A 6,414-nucleotide genomic window follows, 5' to 3' on the forward strand; every position below is an offset into this window, starting at 1 on the left:
CCCAGGCACACACACACGTGTGTCTGCACGTTCACACACACGGGCGAGCAGCCCTGCTGTCTTCACCTCCAGGGCACAGCAGTAGCCACCCACGCGTCATGGGACATTCAGAAATTCAGGCTGGAGGATTCTTAGAGCTCCAGGAAGGGCAGGCTTGCCAACTCTGTGTGGTTCTGTGCTCCCTGTGGGTTGTGGGGCCTGGGCTTGTGAGCAGTGCAGGGGCTCCAGGCCCCGCTGCAGCCCACAGGGGTCTGTGCCCACCCAGGGGTCCAGCAGACAGCTGCAAGGAGCACTCTGGCCCCCAGGAGTCGGCATCTGGGATGGGGTCGCTGTCTTGCCAGGACAAGGCCCAAGGGGTCCCCTCCTGGGACCTGGTGGGTACGCCGGCCTCGTCCACACAGATGCAGAGCCTCTGAGGTTTGCCTTTGTCTGGACACCACCACAGGGCTCTAGGGCATGTCTGTGGATGTCTTTGGAATGTGGGCCATCTTGCTGGGCTCTGATTAAGGTCAGCTGCCTGGGTTCACTGTGGGGCTGGGAGGGGGTCACAGCCAAGCGCGTCAGGGCCGTGGCACAGGGTTTCTTGCCCTCAGATCCCAGAATAGAGGCAGTGAGCGTCTTCCTGCCCAGGTCACCGGCGGCAGTAGACAGCAGGGAGCCAGGTGGCTGGGGTGGGCGCCCTTCCCCTGCTCAACCCCGAGGGGTTATTTTAAAGGTGCCCCAGGAAAGCAAAGGGGAACTTGGGCGGGACCCCTAGACGAGTTCCTGATCTATGCCCAGACTCTGGGGTGAGCAGGGCAGTCACTGTGAAACACCAAGGGACCCCAAGTCCATTTGGAATGGGGCTAGCGCTCCAGGAGCAGGAGGCTGGTCTGGGACCAGGCTTCTGAGAGTAAGCGGTGCCCACATGTGTGTGGGGCGAGTGTGTGCTGTGCAGGGGCGGGGACGGTGGGCACCACCTCAGGAGCCCTTGTGTCCAGTGGGCCAGTACGTGGACACGTAGACCTCACCCGGCCCCACCCTGCCAGCCATGTGGTGGCTGCTGGTTCTGGACTCTGGGCTCTTGTCGGTGAGGTTGAGGCCCGCCGACGGTTCTGAGAAGTGGTGGGTGGCACCGAGGGGCTGAGAGCTTCTCCCATCGGCCTCCTGCCCCACCCAGCGACCTCAGCTGCGGCCGGAGGGGTGCTGGTGACAGCCGTCTGCCTCTGGCTTTCCTGCCTGTCGAGTAGAATGGCTCCCCCGGGGTGCTTCTGAGGCGGTCATCCTCAGGGACGGGGCGGTTTCATGGCACACCGCGATAGGAATGCTTTACTAGGAATCAATCCGCTTTGTTGGATAAAAATGCCCTAAATTGGGCCATATGTACTTTCATTTGTGAAAAGCTGACACTGCCCTTTTGCAGCTTCTAGGATAAGGAAACGCCCCCACCCCCATGAGGAGTCTAGAATAAGGACAGCCCCAAGGAAGGAATCTAGACCAAGGACCCTCCCTGGCCGGCAGGTGACAAGGAGTCCAGAACAAGAACTCCAGGTGGCAAACGGCCGGGTCCGAGCCCACGCAGCGCCCCGGGCCGCTCCCCTGCAGCCGGTGCTTCCCGCCCACTGTCCCAGGCCGGTCTGGGGCCCTGGGCTTAGAGGGCAAGGTGAGTAGATCGAGAGCGGGGAGGGGACCTCTTCTCCTAAGCCCCCCGGAGGGCTTCTGGCTGGCGGTCCCTCTTGCTGGCCTCACGGGGCCTGTGTCCTGATGGGTGTCATGGCCTGGGGCCGCAGCCAGAACCTGTCCGCTGGGGGCCTGATCATCCTGCTGGGGTTCCCGGGGCCCCGGGGCCTGCACGTGGGGCTCTTCCTGCTCACCTACGTGCGCACAGGGCCGGGAACCTGGCCATCCTCTCGCTGGTCGGGGCACACCGGCGCCTGCAGGTGCCCATGTGCCTTCCCCCCTGCAACCTCTCCTTCCTGGAGATCTGGTTCACCACGGCTTCGTGCCCAAGACGCTGGCCGTCTTCACCGCGCGCAGCGGAGCCATCTCCTTCTCGGGCTGCGCTGTGCAGGCGCACTTCGTCTTCTCTCGGCCGCCCCGAGGACTCCTGCTGGCCGCATGGCCTATGACCGCTACCCAGCCGTCTGCCTGCCGCTGCGCTGTGGCAGCTTTCTGATGTCCGGGCTCTCTGGCCGCCTGGCCCTGGGCTCCTGGCCCTGGGCTTCTCGGCCATCACCGTGCCCGCGGCCCTCATCGGCCGCCTCTCCTGTGGCTCGTGGGTCATCAACCACTTCTGAGACATTGCGCCCTGGGTCGTGCGGCTTCTGCGTCATCCTGGGCTCCTGCGTCACCACGCTGGGCGTCCTCACGCTGGTCTGCTACGTCACCACGCTGGGCGTCCTCACGCTGGCCTGCTACGTCACCACGCTGGGCGTCGTCACGCTGGTCTGCTACGTCACCACGCTGGGCGTCCTCACGCTGGTCTCCTACGCCCACATCGTGGTCGCCCTCGTCTGGTCGCCCTCGTCTGGGCGCCCTCGGTGCCGGGCCGGCGCCGGGCCCCCTGCGCCTGCGCCTCCCGCCTCGCGGTGGTCCTCGTCCGGTGTGGCCCAGCTGTCTTCCTGCACGTGAGGACCTTGGCGGAGAGCTCGCTGGACCTGACCAGGGCTGTCACCGCGCTCAACGCCATCGGCACCCCGGCGCTGAGGATGTCGAGGAACGAGGATGTGGAGGAGGCTCTGCGGGAGGGGGTGCGGGGACCTGAGGCCCTGGGGCCTCTCTGCCCTGGAAATGGCTTCCGATCTCACCGCCTGCGGGGCCCTTGGGCAGGCCAGGGAGGCGGCGCCTGCCCCGGCCGCAGCAGCAACTGTGGGGCTTGAGCCCCTGCTTGGTCTGGGCCTTGGGGCTGACGGCCCTTGTCAGGACGGAGCCCTTGGGGCTGACGGCCCTTGTCAGGAAGCAGCGGGCCGCCTCACACTTTGGATTTCTCTCTGCTGCTGGTGCCGGCACCCGGTGAGCTGTCCCTCAGTGGAGGCTGGGGAGGTGGTCCAGAAAGGGGAGAACCCAGAGAAACAGGGTGTAAATCTCCGCGGAAGCCTGGCAGCCTGTGGCGGCTGTTGGGGCCAGTGTGCGGTGCGCCTCACTTAGTTGAGCTTCAGAGCGCACCACCAGGTCTCACACCCTCCTGGGGGCCGGGTGGTGGAACCTGCGGGCCCCGGACGGAGGGGGCTTGGTGAGGTCTCTGAGTGGATGAGCCACACAAGGTCCTCGGGGGCCCAGAGGCTCAGCGAGGGGCCTGGTCTGGCCCTGCAGCGCATCAGGAGGTGTCTTGGGAGCATGCGAGGAATTAAAGCCGGCTCAGCACTCTCGCCTGGAAAATCCCATGGACGGAGGAGCCTGGTGGGCTGCAGTCCATGGGGTCACGAAAAGTCCTACAAGACTGAGCAACTTCACTTTCACTTTTCTCTTTCACGCATTGGAGAAGGAAATGGTAACCCACTCCAGAGTTTTTGCCCAGAGAATCCCAGGCACGGGGGAGCCTGGTGGGCTGCCGTCTGTGGGGTCGCACAGAGTCGGACACGACTGAAGCGACTTAGCAGCAGCAGCAGCTGAAGCTGGGAGTCTGGATGCAACTGTCTGTCAGTGTGACTTATGCCGGTCATGTGGCCACTCTGAACCTCTGTGTCTTCACCGCTGTGTGGGGATTGTGAGAGTGTGATCCCACGGAGCCCTTTGAGTGCTAAAGGAGTTGGTGTGTCTCCAGTGCTGAAAATAGGGCCTGACAGGGAGGCTGATGTTTCTCTTTCATTCAGGCAGCGTGATGGACTGGGCTCCCCAGGGGGCTCTAGTGGTGAAGAACCTGGCTGGCAATGCGGGAGACGCAAGAGATGCGGGTTAGATCCCTGGGTCGGGAAGACCCCCTGGAGAAGAAAATGGCAACCCACTCCAGTATTCTTGGCCTGGGAAAGCCTATGGGCAGAGGAGCCTGGTGGGCTGCAGCGCCTGGGGTCACAGAGAGTCAGACACGACTGAAGTGACTACACACACACACACACACACAGAAACACTCCCTCCTGCCACACACACTCACACACACACACACACACACACACGCATGGCGCACTACTGGTGCCCTCCACCAGCGTCCACGCTGATCGTCCAGCCTCAGGGCCCCCGAGAGGGCTGGATTCCTGCCAGCCAGGTGGAGAGTGAGGGAGCCCCAGCCCTGAGCTGCCCTGGGCCACGGGCGGCACAGCTGTCCCTCAGGGACGGGCATGGGCTCAGGGACGGGCGTGGGCCCAGGGCCACTGTGCAGGGCGCCCCAGGCCTGCCTGGTGCTGCTGGTGTGCTCGGGGGCCTCTGGGGGTGCTGGAGCCCCCGCAGCTGGTGGGTCTTCTGACCCCTCAACCTCAGCTGGAGCGTGACCTCTGGAGCTCATTGAAGACCCTCCACCCACTTAAAACTGCCCCTGGCCACCCACCTCGGCCTGAGGGTGCCGATTGGTGCCCCTGCCCTTCACCTGCTCGCCATCTGGTCTCCCCCCCAGAAGGAACTGCAGGCGGGGCACTCCGACGGCTTCTCCTTGCTGTGAGCCAGGCGCGCGACAGGAGGGTCCCTGCAGGAGTGCGTGGCGTCTGCCCAGCTGAAGAGCCGCTCCCACTGCAGAGGAGAAGTCAGGGTCCTGGAGGCCCTTCCCCGGAGGCCAGGGCAGGACACATTCGTCTGTCGTCTGTGGGTAATGATGCTTAGGTTGTCTTTGTGCTTTGTGAAGTTATTTTGCAAATAATGAATGAAAGTGTCCCAATGTCATCAGTTCCCATGTTTGGTAAGCTGATGGGGTAAGTTCGGAACACCCCAAGTTAGCTTGGCACCCTTCCCCGCAAGATCCATTCTCCCACCCGCCCCCTCTCCAGCCCACAGCCCCGCCCTGTGCCCCACCCCTGCCCTTTTGCCCTTATTCTCAGCCAGTCGTGGAGGATTTCTCTGCTCAGGGCTGTGGGTTCCAGCCCTCCTGGTGCAGGTCAGGATGTGGACTGTTGCCCCTGTCTTCCCGCCTGGGGGAAGGCAGAGACCCAGCCTCCAGATGCTCCCAGGCCCCGAGGACGTTCCTTGGCAGAGGAAGGGAGGGGCCAGGCACAGCCCTTGGCTCCTTTTGTCCCGAGGGCCTGCGAGTCCCTGGGGAGGACTTTGCGTCCTGGAGGCCCTGTCCTAGGCACCTCCTCAGGTTTGGGAATTAGGTGGTATTTAAAAGCTGAAAGGGATGCTCAGAACCATGCCTTTGCTCTCGCAGAGTCTGGAAGTGGGAAACACTTTAGAGATTCCCCGGGGAGTGTGGTCTGGGGACCAGGGAGGGGGGCCCTGGGCCGCCTCTCTGGGAACTGCCTCCCTCCCCAGCCCCTCCTGCCTGCATGTGGGGTGGTGGTCACAGCACATTGGCAACGTTTTGGGTTTTAGACATTCTGCTGAGTGTTCAGTGGTGCCTCCTGGTTGCTTTAATCGATAGTCCTTAATAAGCATCTTTTCACATGCCTGTTTGCCTTCTACGTAACATCCTTGGTGGGGTGTCTGTTCAGATCTCTTGCACATTTTAAAACTGAGTTGTTTTCTTGCTGTTGAACTTTGTATATTTTGGATACAAGCCCTTTGTCAGATATCTCTTGGAAACGTTTTCTAGCCTGTAGCTTGCCTTTTCCACTCTTGGCTGTGTCTTTTGCAGGGAAGAAGTATTTATTCTTAATACTGTTTGACATCTCAACTTTTTATTTCATGGCTTGTGCTTTTGAGGTGTCTTAGAAAGTTACCACCAAACCCAAGGTAACCTTGATTTTCTCTTGTTACCGTCTGGAAGTTTCATAGTTTTGCATTTTAAATTTAGTTCTGAGATCTATTCTGGATTAACTTTCTGGTTGAAATGTGTAAGGCCACTGTCTAGATTCTTTCTCTCTTTGTGCGTTGGATTCCCTGTTGTTCCAGGGCCATATTCAGTGAAGAGGTTGTCTTTACTTCACTGTGTTTCCTTTGCCCCCGTATCAAAGAGCAGTTGACTACACTTGTGTGGACCTAGTTCTAGGCTCTCTGTTTCTGTTCCATCACTCTGCTTGTCTCCTCTTTACCGACAGTACCGCACCGTCTTGATTTCTGAAGCCTTGTAATAAGTCTGGAGGTGACTGGTGTCAGTCCTCCAACTTTGCTGCCTCCACTGTTGTGATGCTAAACTTTACAATCAGTTTGTTGGTCTCTGCAAATTAACTTGCTAGAGTTCTGATTAGAACCACTCAGAATGTATAAATAAGACTGAGAAGAACTGGCATCTTAACAACTTGAGTCTTTCTATCCATGAACATGGACTATCTCTCCATTTATTTAGAGTCTCTTTGATTTTATTCATCAGCGTTTTCTAATTTCCTCTCATATAGGTCTTGTACACTTCATGTT

The 6,414-nt window shown here is 60.0% G+C and overlaps 1 pseudogene; it reads left to right on the plus strand.

The window, feature by feature from the left end:
* Window positions 1–601: 601 nt before the first annotated feature.
* Window positions 602–2,858, plus strand: LOC121817652 (olfactory receptor 287-like; annotated as a pseudogene).
* Window positions 2,859–6,414: the final 3,556 nt, after the last annotated feature.

The sequence above is a fragment of the Ovis aries genome, chromosome 22 (genome assembly GCF_016772045.2).
Source record: "Ovis aries strain OAR_USU_Benz2616 breed Rambouillet chromosome 22, ARS-UI_Ramb_v3.0, whole genome shotgun sequence".
Lineage (NCBI taxonomy): Eukaryota > Metazoa > Chordata > Mammalia > Artiodactyla > Bovidae > Ovis > Ovis aries.